The following is a 20,007-nucleotide window of genomic DNA, read 5'->3' on the forward strand; positions in this document are numbered from 1 at the left end:
CAATGACAGTCTTAATTTGATAGTGCAAACCCAACACCTTACTAACTGTGCTAACCAGACTGTGCATACCAACCACCCAATTTATCAGAGATTTAAGTGAATAAGCTACAGTGTCCAAGGTACTAAACATAATATATTCTATGGGGTGTCATAAGCAAGTCATTAGAATACTTTCCAACGGAATTTATAAGACATATGCATTCAATATTTGAGTAAACAAAGAGAAAATAAAGCTATCTATTGGGTTTCACTAAAAAGTCCATTGGAAGACTTGACTATTGTTGTTAAAAGACATAGGCATTCATATTATAGAGCCACAAACCACACTAGTAAAATAAAAACATGATAACATGAGATTCAATCCAATGATAGTCTTAATTTGATAGTGCAAACACAACACCTTACTAACTGTGCTAACCAGACTGTGCATACCAGACACACAATTTATCAGAGATTTAAGTGAATAAGCTACAGTGTCCAAGGTACTAAACATAATATATTCTATGGGGTGTCATAAGCAAGTCATTAGAATACTTTCCTACTAAATTTATAAGACATAAGCATTCAATATTTGAGTAATCAAAGAGAAAATAAAGCTATCTATTGGGTTTCACTAAAAAGTCCATTGGAAGACTTGACTATTGTTGTTCAAAGACATAGGCATTCATATTATAGAGCCACAAACCACACTAGTAAAATAAAAACATGATAACATGGGATTCGAACCAATGACAGTCTTAATTTGATAGCGCAAACCCAACACTTTACTAACTGTGCTAACCAGACTGTGCATACCAGACACACAATTTATCAGAGATTTAAGTGAATAAGCTACAGTGTCCAAGGTACTAAACATAATATATTCTATGGGGTGTCATAAGCAAGTCATTAGAATACTTTCCAACGAAATTTATAAGACATATGCATTCAATATTTGAGTAAACAAAGAGAAAATAAAGCTATCTATTGGGTTTCACTAAAAAGTCCATTGGAAGACTTGACTATTGTTGTTAAAAGACATAGGCATTCATATTATAGAGCCACAAACCACACAAGTAAAATAAAAACATGATAACATGAGATTCAATCCAATGATAGTCTTAATTTGATAGTGCAAACACAACACCTTACTAACTGTGTTAACCAGACTGTGCATACCAGACACACAATTTATCAGAGATTTAAGTGAATAAGCTACAGTGTCCAAGGTACTAAACATAATATATTCTATGGGGTGTCATAAGCAAGTCATTAGAATACTTTCCTACTAAATTTATAAGACATAAGCATTCAATATTTGAGTAAACAAAGAGAAAATAAAGCTATCTATTGGGTTTCACTAAAAAGTCCATTGGAAGACTTGACTATTGTTGTTCAAAGACATAGGCATTCATATTATAGAGCCACAAACCACACTAGTAAAATAAAAACATGATAACATGGGATTCGAACCAATGACAGTCTTAATTTGATAGCGCAAACCCAACACTTTACTAACTGTGCTAACCAGACTGTGCATACCAGACACACAATTTATCAGAGATTTAAGTAAATAAGCTACAGTGTCCAAGGTACTAAACATAATATATTCTATGGGGTGTCATAAGCTAGTCATTATAATACTTTCCTACTAAATTTATAAGACATATGCATTCAATATTTGAGTAAACAAAGAGAAAATAAAGCTATCTATTGGGTTTCACTAAAAAGTCCATTGGAAGACTTGACTATTGTTGTTAAAAGACATAGGCATTCATATTATAGAGCCACAAACCACACTAGTAAAATAAAAACATGATAACATGGGATTCGAACCAATGACAGTCTTAATTTGATAGCGCAAACCCAACACCTTACTAACTGTGCTAACCAGACTGTGCATACCAGACACACAATTTATCAGAGATTTAAGTAAATAAGCTACAGTGTCCAAGGTACTAAACATAATATATTCTATGGGGTGTCATAAGCTAGTCATTAGAATACTTTCCTACTAAATTTATAAGACATATGCATTCAATATTTGAGTAAACAAAGAGAAAATAAAGCTATCTATTGGGTTTCACTAAAAAGTCCATTGGAAGACTTGACTATTGTTGTTAAAAGACATAGGCATTCATATTATAGAGCCACAAACCACACTAGTAAAAATAAAAATGATAACATGGGATTCAAACCAATGACAGTCTTAATTTGATAGTGCAAACCCAACACCTTACTAACTGTGCTAACCAGACTGTGCATACCAGACTCATAATTTATCAGAGATTTAAGTGAATAAGCTACAGTGTCTAAGGTACTAAACATAATATATTCTATGGGGTGTCATAAGCAAGTTATTAGAATACTTTCCTACTACATTTATAAGACATATGCATTCAATATTTGAGTAAACAAAGAGAAAATAAAGCTATATATTGGGTTTCACTAAAAAGTCCATTGGAAGACTTGACTATTGTTTTTAAAAGACATAGGCATTCATATTATAGAGCCACAAACCACACTAGTAAAATAAAAACATGATAACAAAGGATTTGAACAAATGACAGTCTTAATTTGATAGTGCAAACCCAACACCTTACTAACTGTGCTAACCAGACTGTGCATAGAAACACACAATTTATCAGAGATTTAAGTGAATAAGCTACAGTGTCCAAGGTACTAAACATAATATATTCTATGGGGTGTCATAAGCAAGTCATTAGAATACTTTCCTACTAAATTTATAAGACATATGCATTCAATATTTGAGTAAACAAAGAGAAAATAAAGCTATCTATTGGGTTTCACTAAAAAGTCCATTGGAAGACTTGACTATTGTTGTTAAAAGACATAGGCATTCATATTATAGAGCCACAAACCACACTAGTAAAATAAAAACATGATAACATGGAATTCGAACCAATGACAGTCTTAATTTGATAGTGCAAACCCAACAGCTTACTAACTGTGCTAACCAGACTGTGCATACCAGACTCATAATTTATCAGAGATTTAAGTGAATAAGCTACAGTGTCTAAGGTACTAAACATAATATATTCTATGGGGTGTCATAAGCAAGTCATTAGAATACTTTCCTACTAAATTTATAAGACATATGCATTCAATATTTGAGTAAACAAAGAGAAAATAAAGCTATCTATTGGGTTTCACTAAAAAGTCCATTGGAAGACTTGACTATTGTTGTTAAAAGACATAGGCATTCATATTATAGAGCCACAAACCACACTAGTAAAAATAAAAATGATAACATGGGATTCAAACCAATGACAGTCTTAATTTGATAGTGCAAACCCAACACCTTACTAACTGTGCTAACCAGACTGTGCATACCAGACTCATAATTTATCAGAGATTTAAGTGAATAAGCTACAGTGTCTAAGGTACTAAACATAATATATTCTATGGGGTGTCATAAGCAAGTTATTAGAATACTTTCCTACTACATTTATAAGACATATGCATTCAATATTTGAGTAAACAAAGAGAAAATAAAGCTATATATTGGGTTTCACTAAAAAGTCCATTGGAAGACTTGACTATTGTTTTTAAAAGACATAGGCATTCATATTATAGAGCCACAAACCACACTAGTAAAATAAAAACATGATAACAAAGGATTTGAACAAATGACAGTTTTAATTTGATAGTGCAAACCCAACACCTTACTAACTGTGCTAACCAAACTGTGCATAGAAACACACAATTTATCAGAGATTTAAGTGAATAAGCTACAGTGTCCAAGGTACTAAACATAATATATTCTATGGGGTGTCATAAGCAAGTCATTAGAATACTTTCCTACTAAATTTATAAGACATAAGCATTCAATATTTGAGTAAACAAAGAGAAAATAAAGCTATCTATTGGGTTTCACTAAAAAGTCCATTGGAAGACTTGACTATTGTTGTTAAAAGACATAGGCATTCATATTATAGAGCCACAAACTACACTAGTAAAATAAAAACATGATAACATGGTATTCGAACCAATGACAGTCTTAATTTGATAGTGCAAACCCAACACCTTACTAACTGTGCTAATCACACTGTGCATAGCAGATGCCCAATTTATCAGAGATTTAAGTGAATAAGCTACAGTGTCCAAGGTACTAAACATAATATATTCTATGGGGTGTCATAAGCAAGTCATTTGAATACTTTCCTACTAAATCTATAAGACATATGCATTCAATATTTGAGTAAACAAAGAGAAAATAAACCTATCTATTGGGTTTCACTAAAAAGTCCATTGGAAGACTTGACTATTGTCGTTAAAAGACATAGGCATTCATATTATAGAGCCACAAACCACACTAGTAAAATAAAAACATGATAACATGGAATTCGAACCAATGACAGTCTTAATTTGATAGTGCAAACCCAACACCTTACTAACTGTGCTAACCAGACTGTGCATAGAAGCACACAATTTTCAGAGATTTAAGTGAATAAGCTACAGTGTCCAAGGTACTAAACATAATATATTCTATGGGGTGTCATAAGCAAGTCATTAGAATACTTTCCTACTAAATTTATAAGACATATGCATTCAATATTTGAGTAAACAAAGAGAAAATAAAGCTATCTATTGGGTTTCACTAAAAAGTCCATTGGAAGACTTGACTATTGTTGTTAAAAGACATAGGCATTCATATTATAGAGCCACAAACCACACTAGTAAAATAAAAACATGATAACATGGGATTCGAACCAATGAAAATCTTAATTTGATAGTGCAAACCCAACACCTTACTAACTGTGCTAACCAGACTGTGCATAGCAAATGCACAATTTATCAGAGATTTAAGTGAATAAGCTACAGTGTCCAAGGTACTAAACATAATATATTCTATGGGGTGTCATAAGCAAGTCATTAGAATACTTTCCTACTAAATTTATAAGACATATGCATTCAATATTTGAGTAAACAAAGAGAAAATAAAGCTATCTATTGGGTTTCATTGGAAGACTTGACTATTGTTGTTAAAAGACATAGGCATTCATATTATAGAGCCACAAACCACACTAGTAAAATAAAAACATGATAACATGGGATTCGAACCAATGACAGTCTTAATTTGATAGTGCAAACCCAACACCTTACTAACTGTGCTAACCAGACTGTGCATACCAACCACCCAATTTATCAGAGATTTAAGTGAATAAGCTACAGTGTCCAAGGTACTAAACATAATATATTCTATGGGGTGTCATAAGCAAGTCATTAGAATACTTTCCAACTAAATTTATAAGACATATGCATTCAATATTTGAGTAAACAAAGAGAAAATAAAGCTATCTATTGGGTTTCACTAAAAAGTCCATTGGAAGACTTGACTATTGTTGTTAAAAGACATAGGCATTCATATTATAGAGCCACAAACCACACTAGTAAAATAAAAACATGATAACATGGGATTCGAACCAATGAAAATCTTAATTTGATAGTGCAAACCCAACACCTTACTAACTGTGCTAACCAGACTGTGCATAGCAAATGCACAATTTATCAGAGATTTAAGTGAATAAGCTACAGTGTCCAAGGTACTAAACATAATATATTCTATGGGGTGTCATAAGCAAGTCATTAGAATACTTTCCTACTAAATTTATAAGACATATGCATTCAATATTTGAGTAAACAAAGAGAAAATAAAGCTATCTATTGGGTTTCATTGGAAGACTTGACTATTGTTGTTAAAAGACATAGGCATTCATATTATAGAGCCACAAACCACACTAGTAAAATAAAAACATGATAACATGGGATTCGAACCAATGACAGTCTTAATTTGATAGTGCAAACCCAACACCTTACTAACTGTGCTAACCAGACTGTGCATACCAGACACATAATTTATCAGAGATTTAAGTGAATAAGCTACAGTGTCCAAGGTACTAAACATAATATATTCTATGGGGTGTCATAAGCTAGTCATTAGAATACTTTCCTACTAAATTTATAAGACATATGCATTCAATATTTGAGTAAACAAAGAGAAAATAAAGCTATCTATTGGGTTTCACTAAAAAGTCCATTGGAAGACTTGACTATTGTTGTTAAAAGACATAGGCATTCATATTATAGAGCCACAAACCACACTAGTAAAAATAAAAATGATAACATGGGATTCAAACCAATGACAGTCTTAATTTGATAGTGCAAACCCAACACCTTACTAACTGTGCTAACCAGACTGTGCATACCAGACTCATAATTTATCAGAGATTTAAGTGAATAAGCTACAGTGTCTAAGGTACTAAACATAATATATTCTATGGGGTGTCATAAGCAAGTTATTAGAATACTTTCCTACTACATTTATAAGACATATGCATTCAATATTTGAGTAAACAAAGAGAAAATAAAGCTATATATTGGGTTTCACTAAAAAGTCCATTGGAAGACTTGACTATTGTTTTTAAAAGACATAGGCATTCATATTATAGAGCCACAAACCACACTAGTAAAATAAAAACATGATAACAAAGGATTTGAACAAATGACAGTCTTAATTTGATAGTGCAAACCCAACACCTTACTAACTGTGCTAACCAGACTGTGCATAGAAACACACAATTTATCAGAGATTTAAGTGAATAAGCTACAGTGTCCAAGGTACTAAACATAATATATTCTATGGGGTGTCATAAGCAAGTCATTAGAATACTTTCCTACTAAATTTATAAGACATATGCATTCAATATTTGAGTAAACAAAGAGAAAATAAAGCTATCTATTGGGTTTCACTAAAAAGTCCATTGGAAGACTTGACTATTGTTGTTAAAAGACATAGGCATTCATATTATAGAGCCACAAACCACACTAGTAAAATAAAAACATGATAACATGGAATTCGAACCAATGACAGTCTTAATTTGATAGTGCAAACCCAACAGCTTACTAACTGTGCTAACCAGACTGTGCATACCAGACTCATAATTTATCAGAGATTTAAGTGAATAAGCTACAGTGTCTAAGGTACTAAACATAATATATTCTATGGGGTGTCATAAGCAAGTCATTAGAATACTTTCCTACTAAATTTATAAGACATATGCATTCAATATTTGAGTAAACAAAGAGAAAATAAAGCTATCTATTGGGTTTCACTAAAAAGTCCATTGGAAGACTTGACTATTGTTGTTAAAAGACATAGGCATTCATATTATAGAGCCACAAACCACACTAGTAAAAATAAAAATGATAACATGGGATTCAAACCAATGACAGTCTTAATTTGATAGTGCAAACCCAACACCTTACTAACTGTGCTAACCAGACTGTGCATACCAGACTCATAATTTATCAGAGATTTAAGTGAATAAGCTACAGTGTCTAAGGTACTAAACATAATATATTCTATGGGGTGTCATAAGCAAGTTATTAGAATACTTTCCTACTACATTTATAAGACATATGCATTCAATATTTGAGTAAACAAAGAGAAAATAAAGCTATATATTGGGTTTCACTAAAAAGTCCATTGGAAGACTTGACTATTGTTTTTAAAAGACATAGGCATTCATATTATAGAGCCACAAACCACACTAGTAAAATAAAAACATGATAACAAAGGATTTGAACAAATGACAGTTTTAATTTGATAGTGCAAACCCAACACCTTACTAACTGTGCTAACCAGACTGTGCATAGAAACACACAATTTATCAGAGATTTAAGTGAATAAGCTACAGTGTCCAAGGTACTAAACATAATATATTCTATGGGGTGTCATAAGCAAGTCATTAGAATACTTTCCTACTAAATTTATAAGACATAAGCATTCAATATTTGAGTAAACAAAGAGAAAATAAAGCTATCTATTGGGTTTCACTAAAAAGTCCATTGGAAGACTTGACTATTGTTGTTAAAAGACATAGGCATTCATATTATAGAGCCACAAACCACACTAGTAAAATAAAAACATGATAACATGGTATTCGAACCAATGACAGTCTTAATTTGATAGTGCAAACCCAACACCTTACTAACTGTGCTAACCACACTGTGCATAGCAGATGCCCAATTTATCAGAGATTTAAGTGAATAAGCTACAGTGTCCAAGGTACTAAACATAATATATTCTATGGGGTGTCATAAGCAAGTCATTTGAATACTTTCCTACTAAATCTATAAGACATATGCATTCAATATTTGAGTAAACAAAGAGAAAATAAACCTATCTATTGGGTTTCACTAAAAAGTCCATTGGAAGACTTGACTATTGTCGTTAAAAGACATAGGCATTCATATTATAGAGCCACAAACCACACTAGTAAAATAAAAACATGATAACATGGAATTCGAACCAATGACAGTCTTAATTTGATAGTGCAAACCCAACACCTTACTAACTGTGCTAACCAGACTGTGCATAGAAGCACACAATTTTCAGAGATTTAAGTGAATAAGCTACAGTGTCCAAGGTACTAAACATAATATATTCTATGGGGTGTCATAAGCAAGTCATTAGAATACTTTCCTACTAAATTTATAAGACATATGCATTCAATATTTGAGTAAACAAAGAGAAAATAAAGCTATCTATTGGGTTTCACTAAAAAGTCCATTGGAAGACTTGACTATTGTTGTTAAAAGACATAGGCATTCATATTATAGAGCCACAAACCACACTAGTAAAATAAAAACATGATAACATGGGATTCGAACCAATGAAAATCTTAATTTGATAGTGCAAACCCAACACCTTACTAACTGTGCTAACCAGACTGTGCATAGCAAATGCACAATTTATCAGAGATTTAAGTGAATAAGCTACAGTGTCCAAGGTACTAAACATAATATATTCTATGGGGTGTCATAAGCAAGTCATTAGAATACTTTCCTACTAAATTTATAAGACATATGCATTCAATATTTGAGTAAACAAAGAGAAAATAAAGCTATCTATTGGGTTTCATTGGAAGACTTGACTATTGTTGTTAAAAGACATAGGCATTCATATTATAGAGCCACAAACCACACTAGTAAAATAAAAACATGATAACATGGGATTCGAACCAATGACAGTCTTAATTTGATAGTGCAAACCCAACACCTTACTAACTGTGCTAACCAGACTGTGCATACCAACCACCCAATTTATCAGAGATTTAAGTGAATAAGCTACAGTGTCCAAGGTACTAAACATAATATATTCTATGGGGTGTCATAAGCAAGTCATTAGAATACTTTCCAACTAAATTTATAAGACATATGCATTCAATATTTGAGTAAACAAAGAGAAAATAAAGCTATCTATTGGGTTTCACTAAAAAGTCCATTGGAAGACTTGACTATTGTTGTTAAAAGACATAGGCATTCATATTATAGAGCCACAAACCACACTAGTAAAATAAAAACATGATAACATGAGATTCAATCCAATGATAGTCTTAATTTGATAGTGCAAACACAACACCTTACTAACTGTGCTAACCAGACTGTGCATACCAGACACATAATTTATCAGAGATTTAAGTGAATAAGCTACAGTGTCCAAGGTACTAAACATAATATATTCTATGGGGTGTCATAAGCAAGTCATTAGAATACTTTCCTACTAAATTTATAAGACATAAGCATTCAATATTTGAGTAAACAAAGAGAAAATAAAGCTATCTATTGGGTTTCACTAAAAAGTCCATTGGAAGACTTGACTATTGTTGTTAAAAGACATAGGCATTCATATTATAGAGCCACAAACCACACTAGTAAAATAAAAACATGATAACATGGGATTCGAACCAATGACAGTCTTAATTTGATAGTGCAAACCCAACACCTTACTAACTGTGCTAACCAGACTGTGCATACCAGACACACAATTTATCAGAGATTTAAGTAAATAAGCTACAGTGTCCAAGGTACTAAACATAATATATTCTATGGGGTGTCATAAGCTAGTCATTAGAATACTTTCCTACTAAATTTATAAGACATATGCATTCAATATTTGAGTAAACAAAGAGAAAATAAAGCTATCTATTGGGTTTCACTAAAAAGTCAATTGGAAGACTTGACTATTGTTGTTAAAAGACATAGGCATTCATATTATAGAGCCACAAACCACACTAGTAAAATAGAAACATGATAACAAGGGATTCGAACAAATGACAGTCTTAATTTGATAGTGCAAACCCAACACCTTACTAACTGTGCTAACCAGACTGTGCATAGAAACACACAATTTATCAGAGATTTAAGTGAATAAGCTACAGTGTCCAAGGTACTAAACATAATATATTCTATGGGGTGTCATAAGCAAGTCATTAGAATACTTTCCTACTAAATTTATAAGACATAAGCATTCAATATTTGAGTAAACAAAGAGAAAATAAAGCTATCTATTGGGTTTCACTAAAAAGTCCATTGGAAGACTTGACTATTGTTGTTAAAAGACATAGGCATTCATATTATAGAGCCACAAACCACACTAGTAAAATAAAAAATGATAACATGGGATTCGAACCAATGACAGTCTTAATTTGATAGTGCAAACCCAACACCTTACTAACTGTGCTAACCACACTGTGCATAGCAGATGCCCAATTTATCAGAGATTTAAGTGAATAAGCTACAGTGTCCAAGGTACTAAACATAATATATTCTATGGGGTGTCATAAGCAAGTCATTAGAATACTTTCCTACTAAATTTATAAGACATAAGCATTCAATATTTGAGTAAACAAAGAGAAAATAAAGCTATCTATTGGGTTTCACTAAAAAGTCCATTGGAAGACTTGACTATTGTTGTTAAAAGACATAGGCATTCATATTATAGAGCCACAAACCACACTAGTAAAATAAAAACATGATAACATGGGATTCGAACCAATGACAGTCTTAATTTGATAGTGCAAACCCAACACCTTACTAACTGTGCTAACCAGACTGTGCATACCAGACACACAATTTATCAGAGATTTAAGTAAATAAGCTACAGTGTCCAAGGTACTAAACATAATATATTCTATGGGGTGTCATAAGCTAGTCATTAGAATACTTTCCTACTAAATTTATAAGACATATGCATTCAATATTTGAGTAAACAAAGAGAAAATAAAGCTATCTATTGGGTTTCACTAAAAAGTCAATTGGAAGACTTGACTATTGTTGTTAAAAGACATAGGCATTCATATTATAGAGCCACAAACCACACTAGTAAAATAGAAACATGATAACAAGGGATTCGAACAAATGACAGTCTTAATTTGATAGTGCAAACCCAACACCTTACTAACTGTGCTAACCAGACTGTGCATAGAAACACACAATTTATCAGAGATTTAAGTGAATAAGCTACAGTGTCCAAGGTACTAAACATAATATATTCTATGGGGTGTCATAAGCAAGTCATTAGAATACTTTCCTACTAAATTTATAAGACATAAGCATTCAATATTTGAGTAAACAAAGAGAAAATAAAGCTATCTATTGGGTTTCACTAAAAAGTCCATTGGAAGACTTGACTATTGTTGTTAAAAGACATAGGCATTCATATTATAGAGCCACAAACCACACTAGTAAAATAAAAAATGATAACATGGGATTCGAACCAATGACAGTCTTAATTTGATAGTGCAAACCCAACACCTTACTAACTGTGCTAACCACACTGTGCATAGCAGATGCCCAATTTATCAGAGATTTAAGTGAATAAGCTACAGTGTCCAAGGTACTAAACATAATATATTCTATGGGGTGTCATAAGCAAGTCATTAGAATACTTTCCTACTAAATTTATAAGACATATGCATTCAAAATTTGAGTAAACAAAGAGAAAATAAAGCTATCTATTGGGTTTCACTAAAAAGTCCATTGGAAGACTTGACTATTGTTGTTAAAAGACATAGGCATTCATATTATAGAGCTACAAACCACACTAGTAAAATAAAAACATGATAAAATGGGATTCGAACCAATGACAGTCTTAATTTGATAGTGCAAACCCAACACTTTACTAACTGTGCTAACCAGACTGTGCATAGCAAATGCACAATTTATCAGAGATTTACGTGAATAAGCTACAGTGTCCAAGGTACTAAACATAATATATTCTATGGGGTGTCATAAGCAAGTCATTAGAATACTTTCCTACTAAATTTATAAGACATAAGTATTCAATATTTGAGTAAACAAAGAGAAAATAAAGCTATCTATTGGGTTTCACTAAAACGTCCATTGGAAGACTTGACTATTGTTGTTAAAAGACATAGGCATTCATATTATAGAGCCACAAACCACACTAGTAAAAAAAAAATGATAACATGGGATTCAAACCAATGACAATCTTAATTTGATAGTGCAAACCCAACACCTTACTAACTGTGCTAACCAGACTGTGCATACCAGACTCATAATTTATCAGAGATTTAAGTGAATAAGCTACAGTGTATAAGGTACTAAACATAATATATTCTATGGGGTGTCATAAGCAAGTTATTAGAATACTTTCCTACTACATTTATAAGACATATGCATTCAATATTTGAGTAAACAAAGAGAAAATAAAGCTATCTATTGGGTTTCACTAAAAAGTCCATTTGAAGACTTGACTATTGTTTTTAAAAGACATAGGCATTCATATTATAGAGCCACAAACCACACTAGTAAAATAAAAAATGATAACATGGGATTCGAACCAATGACAGTCTTAATTTGATAGTGCAAACCCAACACCTTACTAACTGTGCTAACCACACTGTGCATAGTAGATGCCCAATTCATCAGAGATTTAAGTGAATAAGCTACAGTGTCCAAGGTACTAAACATAATATATTCTATGGGGTGTCATAAGCAAGTCATTTGAATACTTTCCTACTAAATCTATAAGACATATGCATTCAATATTTGAGTAAACAAAGAGAAAATAAAGCTATCTATTTGGTTTCACTAAAAAGTCCATTGGAAGACTTGACTATTGTTGTTAAAAGACATAGGCATTCATATTATAGAGCCACAAACCACACTAGTAAAATAAAAACATGATAACATGGAATTCGAACCAATGACAGTCTTAATTTGATAGTGCAAACCCAACACCTTACTAACTGTGCTAACCAGACTGTGCATAGAAACACCCAATTTATCAGAGATTTAAGTGAATAAGCTACAGTGTCCAAGGTACTAAACATAATATATTCTATGGGGTGTCATAAGCAAGTCATTAGAATACTTTCCTACTAAATTTATAAGACATATGCATTCAATATTTAAGTAAACAAAGAGAAAATAAAGCTATCTATTGGGTTTCACTAAAAAGTCCATTGGAAGACTTGACTATTGTTGTTAAAAGACATAGGCATTCATATTATAGAGCCACAAACCACACTAGTAAAATAAAAACATGATAACATGGAATTCGAACCAATGACAGTCTTAATTTGATAGTGCAAACCCAACACCTTACTAACTGTGCTAACCATACTGTGCATAGAAACACACAATTTATCAGAGATTTAAGTGAATAAGCTACAGTGTCCAAGGTACTAAACATAATATATTCTATGGGGTGTCATAAGCAAGTCATTAGAATACTTTCCTACTAAATTTATAAGACATATGTATTCAATATTTAAGTAAACAAAGAGAAAATAAAGCTATCTATTGGGTTTCACTAAAAAGTCCATTGGAAGACTTGACTATTGTTGTTAAAAGACATAGGCATTCATATTATAGAGCTACAAACCACACTAGTAAAATAAAAACATGATAACATGGGATTCAAACCAATGACAGTCTTAATTTGATAGTGCAAACCCAACACTTTACTAACTGTGCTAACCAGACTGTGCATAGCAAATGCACAATTTATCAGAGATTTACGTGAATAAGCTACAGTGTCCAAGGTACTAAACATAATATATTCTATGGGGTGTCATAAGCAAGTCATTAGAATACTTTCCTACTAAATTTATAAGACATAAGCATTCAATATTTGAGTAAACAAAGAGAAAATAAAGCTATCTATTGGGATTCACTAAAAAGTCCATTGGAAGACTTGACTATTGTTGTTAAAAGACATAGGCATTCATATTATAGAGCCACAAACCACACTAGTAAAAAAAAAATGATAACATGGGATTCAAACCAATGACAGTCTTAATTTGATAGTGCAAACCCAACACCTTACTAACTGTGCTAACCAGACTGTGCATACCAGACTTATAATTTATCAGAGATTTAAGTGAATAAGCTACAGTGTCTAAGGTACTAATCATAATATATTCTATGGGGTGTCATAAGCAAGTTATTAGAATACTTTCCTACTACATTTATAAGACATATGCATTCAATATTTGAGTAAACAAAGAGAAAATAAAGCTCTATATTGGGTTTCACTAAAAAGTCCATTTGAAGACTTGACTATTGTTTTTAAAAGACATAGGCATTCATATTATAGAGCCACAAACCACACTAGTAAAATAAAAAATGATAACATGGGATTCGAACCAATGACAGTCTTAATTTGATAGTGCAAACCCAACACCTTACTAACTGTGCTAACCACACTGTGCATAGCAGATGCCTAATTCATCAGAGATTTAAGTGAATAAGCTACAGTGTCCAAGGTACTAAACATAATATATTCTATGGGGTGTCATAAGCATGTCATTTGAATACTTTCCTACTAAATCTATAAGACATATGCATTCAATATTTGAGTAAACAAAGAGAAAATAAAGCTATCTATTGGGTTTCACTAAAAAGTCCATTGGAAGACTTGACTATTGTTGTTAAAAGACATAGGCATTCATATTATAGAGCCACAAACCACACTAGTAAAATAAAAACCAGGATAACATGGGATTCGAACCAATGACAGTCTTAATTTGATAGCGCAAACCCAACACCTTACTAACTGTGCTAACCAGACTGTGCATACCAGACACACAATTTATCAGAGATTTAAGTAAATAAGCTACAGTGTCCAAGGTACTAAACATAATATATTCTATGGGGTGTCATAAGCTAGTCATTAGAATACTTTCCTACTAAATTTATAAGACATATGCATTCAATATTTGAGTAAACAAAGAGAAAATAAAGCTATCTATTGGGTTTCACTAAAAAGTCCATTGGAAGACGACTATTGTTAAAAGACATAGGCATTCATATTATAGAGCCACAAACCACACTAGTAAAATAAAAACATGATAACAAGGGATTCGAACAAATGACAGTCTTAATTTGATAGTGCAAATCCAACACCTTACTAACTGTGCTAACCAGACTGTGCATAGAAACACACAATTTATCAGAGATTTAAGTGAATAAGCTACAGTGTCCAAGGTACTAAACATAATATATTCTATGGGGTGTCATAAGCAAGTCATTAGAATGCTTTCCTACTAAATTTATAAGACATAAGCATTCAATATTTGAGTAAACAAAGAGAAAATAAAGCTATCTATTGGGTTTCACTAAAAAGTCCATTGGAAGACTTGACTATTTTTGTTAAAAGACATAGGCATTCATATTATAGAGCCACAAACCACACTAGTAAAATAAAAAATGATAACATGGGATTTGAACCAATGACAGTCTTAATTTGATAGTGCAAACCCAACACCTTACTAACTGTGCTAACCACACTGTGCATAGCAGATGCCCAATTTATCAGAGATTTAAGTGAATAAGCTACAGTGTCCAAGGTACTAAACATAATATATTCTATGGGGTGTCATAAGCAAGTCATTTGAATACTTTCCTACTAAATCTATAAGACATATGCATTCAATATTTGAGTAAACAAAGAGAAAATAAAGCTATCTATTGGGTTTCACTAAAAAGTCCATTGGAAGACTTGACTATTGTTGTTAAAAGACATAGGCATTCATATTATAGAGCCACAAACCACACTAGTAAAATAAAAACATGATAACATGGAATTCGAACCAATGACAGTCTTAATTTGATAGTGCAAACCCAACACCTTACTAACTGTGCTAACCAGACTGTGCATACCAGACTCATAATTTATCAGAGATTTAAGTGAATAAGCTACAGTGTCTAAGCTACTAAACATAATATATTCTATGGGGTGTCATAAGCAAGTTATTAGAATACTTTCCTACTACATTTATAAGACATATGCATTCAATATTTGAGTAAACAAAGAGAAAATAAAGCTATATATTGGGTTTCACTAAAAAGTCCATTGGAAGACTTGACTATTGTTTTTAAAAGACATAGGCATTCATATTATAGAGCCACAAACCACACTAGTAAAATAAAAACATGATAACAAAGAATTCGAACAAATGACAGTCTTAATTTGATAGTGCAAACCCAACACCTTACTAACTGTGCTAACCAGACTGTGCATAGAAACACACAATTTATCAGAGATTTAAGTGAATAAGCTACAGTGTCCAAGGTACTAAACATAATATATTCTATGGGGTGTCATAAGCAAGTCATTAGAATACTTTCCAGCTAAATTTATAAGACATAAGCATTCAATATTTGAGTAAACAAAGAGAAAATAAAGCTATCTATTGGGTTTCACTAAAAAGTCCATTGGAAGACTTGACTATTGTTGTTAAAAGACATAGGCATTCATATTATAGAGCCACAAACCACACTAGTAAAATAAAAACATGATAACATGGGATTCAAACCAATGACAGTCTTAATTTGATAGTGCAAACCCAACGCCTTACTAACTGTGCTAACCACACTGTGCATAGCAGATGCCCAATTTATCAGAGATTTAAGTGAATAAGCTACAGTTTCCAAGGTACTAAACATAATATATTCTATGGGGTGTCATAAGCTAGTCATTTGAATACTTTCCTACTAAATCTATAAGACATATGCATTCAATATTTGAGTAAACAAAGAGAAAATAAAGCTATCTATTGGGTTTCACTAAAAAGTCCATTGGAAGACATGACTATTGTTGTTAAAAGACATAGGCATTCATATTATAGAGCCACAAACCACACTAGTAAAATAAAAACATGATAACACGGGATTTGAACCAATGACAGTCTTAATTTGATAGTGCAAACCCAACACCTTACTAACTGTGCTAACCAGACTGTGCATAGCAAATGCACAATTTATCAGAGATTTAAGTGAATAAGCTACAGTGTCCAAGGTATTAAACATAATATATTCTATGGGGTGTCATAAGCAAGTCATTAGAATACTTTCCTACTAAATTTATAAGACATATGCATTCAATATTTGAGTAAACAAAGAGAAAATAAGCTATCTATTGGGTTTCACTAAAAAGTCCATTGGAAGACTTGACTATTGTTGTTAAAAGACATAGGCATTCATATTGTAGAGCCACAAACCACACTAGTAAAATAAAAACATGATAACATGGGATTCGAACCAATGACAGTCTTAATTTGATAGTGCAAACCCAACACCTTACTAACTGTGCTAACCAGACTGTGCATACCAACCACCCAATTTATCAGAGATTTAAGTGAATAAGCTACAGTGTCCAAGGTACTAAACATAATATATTCTATGGGGTGTCATAAGCAAGTCATTAGAATACTTTCCAACTAAATTTATAAGACATATGCATTCAATATTTGAGTAAACAAAGAGAAAATAAAGCTATCTATTGGGTTTCACTAAAAAGTCCATTGGAAGACGACTATTGTTGTTAAAAGACATAGGCATTCATATTATAGAGCCACAAACCACACTAGTAAAATAAAAACATGATAACAAGGGATTCGAACAAATGACAGTCTTAATTTGATAGTGGAAACCCAACACCTTACTAACTGTGCTAACCAGACTGTGCATAGAAACACACAATTTATCAGAGATTTAAGTGAATAAGCTACAGTGTCCAAGGTACTAAACATAATATATTCTATGGGGTGTCATAAGCAAGTCATTAGAATGCTTTCCTACTAAATTTATAAGACATAAGCATTCAATATTTGAGTAAACAAAGAGAAAATAAAGCTATCTATTGGGTTTCACTAAAAAGTCCATTGGAAGACTTGACTATTTTTGTTAAAAGACATAGGCATTCATATTATAGAGCCACAAACCACACTAGTAAAATAAAAATGATAACATGGGATTCGAACCAATGACAGTCTTAATTTGATAGTGCAAACCCAACACCTTACTAACTGTGCTAACCAGACTGTGCATACCAGACTCATAATTTATCAGAGATTTAAGTGAATAAGCTACAGTGTCTAAGGTACTAAACATAATATATTCTATGGGGTGTCATAAGCAAGTTATTAGAATACTTTCCTACTACATTTATAAGACATATGCATTCAATATTTGAGTAAACAAAGAGAAAATAAAGCTATATATTGGGTTTCACTAAAAAGTCCATTGGAAGACTTGACTATTGTTTTTAAAAGACATAGGCATTCATATTATAGAGCCACAAACCACACTAGTAAAATAAAAACATGATAACAAAGGATTCGAACAAATGACAGTCTTAATTTGATAGTGCAAACCCAACACCTTACTAACTGTGCTAACCAGACTGTGCATAGAAACACACAATTTATCAGAGATTTAAGTGAATAAGCTACAGTGTCCAAGGTACTAAACATAATATATTCTATGGGGTGTCATAAGCAAGTCATTAGAATACTTTCCTACTAAATTTATAAGACATAAGCATTCAATATTTGAGTAAACAAAGAGAAAATAAAGCTATCTATTGGGTTTCACTAAAAAGTCCATTGGAAGACTTGACTATTGTTGTTAAAAGACATAGGCATTCATATTATAGAGCCACAAACCACACTAGTAAAATAAAAACATGATAACATGGGATTCAAACCAATGACAGTCTTAATTTGATAGTGCAAACCCAACGCCTTACTAACTGTGCTAACCACACTGTGCATAGCAGATGCCCAATTTATCAGAGATTTAAGTGAATAAGCTACAGTTTCCAAGGTACTAAACATAATATATTCTATGGGGTGTCATAAGCAAGTCATTTGAATACTTTCCTACTAAATCTATAAGACATATGCATTCAATATTTGAGTAAACAAAGAGAAAATAAAGCTATCTATTGGGTTTCACTAAAAAGTCCATTGGAAGACATGACTATTGTTGTTAAAAGACATAGGCATTCATATTATAGAGCCACAAACCACACTAGTAAAATAAAAACATGATAACACGGGATTCGAACCAATGACAGTCTTAATTTGATAGTGCAAACCCAACACCTTACTAACTGTGCTAACCAGACTGTGCATTGCAAGTGCACAATTTATCAGAGATTTAAGTGAATAAGCTACAGTGTCTAAGGTACTAATCATAATATATTCTATGGGGTGTCATAAGCAAGTTATTAGAATACTTTCCTACTACATTTATAAGACATATGCATTCAATATTTGAGTAAACAAAGAGAAAATAAAGCTCTATATTGGGTTTCACTAAAAAGTCCATTTGAAGACTTGACTATTGTTTTTAAAAGACATAGGCATTCATATTATAGAGCCACAAACCACACTAGTAAAATAAAAAATGATAACATGGGATTCGAACCAATGACAGTCTTAATTTGATAGTGCAAACCCAACACCTTACTAACTGTGCTAACCACACTGTGCATAGCAGATGCCTAATTCATCAGAGATTTAAGTGAATAAGCTACAGTGTCCAAGGTACTAAACATAATATATTCTATGGGGTGTCATAAGCATGTCATTTGAATACTTTCCTACTAAATCTATAAGACATATGCATTCAATATTTGAGTAAACAAAGAGAAAATAAAGCTATCTATTGGGTTTCACTAAAAAGTCCATTGGAAGACTTGACTATTGTTGTTAAAAGACATAGGCATTCATATTATAGAGCCACAAACCACACTAGTAAAATAAAAACATGATAACATGGGATTCGAACCAATGACAGTCTTAATTTGATAGCGCAAACCCAACACCTTACTAACTGTGCTAACCAGACTGTGCATACCAGACACACAATTTATCAGAGATTTAAGTAAATAAGCTACAGTGTCCA

Source organism: Pseudophryne corroboree, chromosome 3 (assembly GCF_028390025.1).
Source record: "Pseudophryne corroboree isolate aPseCor3 chromosome 3, aPseCor3.hap2, whole genome shotgun sequence".
NCBI classification, from domain to species: domain Eukaryota; kingdom Metazoa; phylum Chordata; class Amphibia; order Anura; family Myobatrachidae; genus Pseudophryne; species Pseudophryne corroboree.